Consider the following 1609-nt stretch of genomic DNA (forward strand, 5'->3'; position numbering starts at 1 on the left):
CCTCGGTCGGACAGAATGAAATCAGGTACCCCCCACCGAGTGAGGATTTCTTCTCGGAGGTGGGAAGCAACATTTAGAGCAGTAGCCTTACGCAAGGGGAATAATTCAACCCATTGAGAATAATAATCTACAGACACTAGTAGATATTCATGTCTGTGAGAGCTACAAGACAGTGGACCCATGATATCCACTCCCAACATCTCGTTTGGACGGGTGGTGGTGGTCTGTTGAATTTTCCCAGCAGGTTTGCGATTCTCATTTTTAACGTTTGACATTTCATACACCTTTTCACATATTGTTTCACCGATGTCCACATGGCTGGCCAGAAGGCGACTTGATGTACTCTCTGGTAAGTTTTGTAAATTCCTAGGTGACCACTTAACGGGTGCGCATGATAATGTTGTAGAATGTTTGGGATAAGGGTAGCAGGAACATAGATTCTATAATGAACTTGTCCATTTGCCAGATGAGTTCGGTGATACAATTTGTCTTCAATTATTTCATATTGGTCTTTGCTCAGAAGAATCTTTTTCTGCTAGAGACTGAAACAGCTTGGTAATTTCTGGATCTTTATGTTGTTCTTCCCAGATGTCTATCGCTGAAACTGGAAGTCCAGGTTCCTCCTTCTGAGTGGAGTACACATGGCATCCAGGTAAGGAATGAATTCGGGATAAAGCATCTGGTGCTTCATTGAGTTTTCCCTTTCGGTATTCAACCACAAAGTCAAACTTTTGCAGACGAAGAGCCCAACGGATCAGACGGCTAGTTGTCCTAGTGGAATTCATCACCCACTGCAGTGCTGAATGGTCTGTGACAATGGTGAATAATTTTGGTTCGAGATAGTGTTGCCACCTTTCTAAAGCCCAAACCACGGCACGGCATTCTTTTTCAGTAGTGAAATAATGTGTTTCAGCTTTGTTCAAAGCTCGACTAGCGTAAGCAATAACCTCTTCCTGGCCTGGTTCTTTGCGCTGGGTTAGTATTGCTCCCAGTCCAGTATCACTGGCATCTGTGTATACCACAAATGGGAACTTAAGATCAGGATGGCCCAGGATGGGGGGTAAGGTCAGACATGCTTGTAACAGATTGAAGGCTTGTTGACACTGAGGTGTCCATTCAAACTTATGTTCTTTTTTCTTTAGGGCATTGATGGGTTCAGCAATGTGGGAGAAATGGGGTACAAAGCGATGATACCAGCCGGCCAACCCAAGAAAACGCTGAACTTCTTTCAGATTCTTAGGCACTGGGTAAGATCTGATAGCTTCCACTTTGTTGGGATCTGCTGAAACACCTTTTAGGCTGACCACATGTCCGAGAAAAGTTAACTCCTGAAGACAAAATGTACTCTTTTTCAGGTTGATGGTCAAACCTGCGGACTGTAGATGGGAAAGGACGGTTTGGAGATCATGAAAATGCTGCGCCAGAGAGGGTGAGTATATAATGATATCGTCAATATACACGAAGCAAATCTTTCCTCGTAACTCCCCCAAGACCGTCTCCATTAGCCTCTGGAATGTTGCTGGAGCGTTTTTCAACCCAAAGGGCATAACATTAAATTCATACAGGCCTGAGGAAGTGATGAAGGCAGTTCTAGACTTGCTCTCTGGGT

Source organism: Sinocyclocheilus anshuiensis, unplaced genomic scaffold (assembly GCF_001515605.1).
Source record: "Sinocyclocheilus anshuiensis isolate Anshui unplaced genomic scaffold, SAMN03320099.WGS_v1.1 scaffold27, whole genome shotgun sequence".
Lineage (NCBI taxonomy): Eukaryota > Metazoa > Chordata > Actinopteri > Cypriniformes > Cyprinidae > Sinocyclocheilus > Sinocyclocheilus anshuiensis.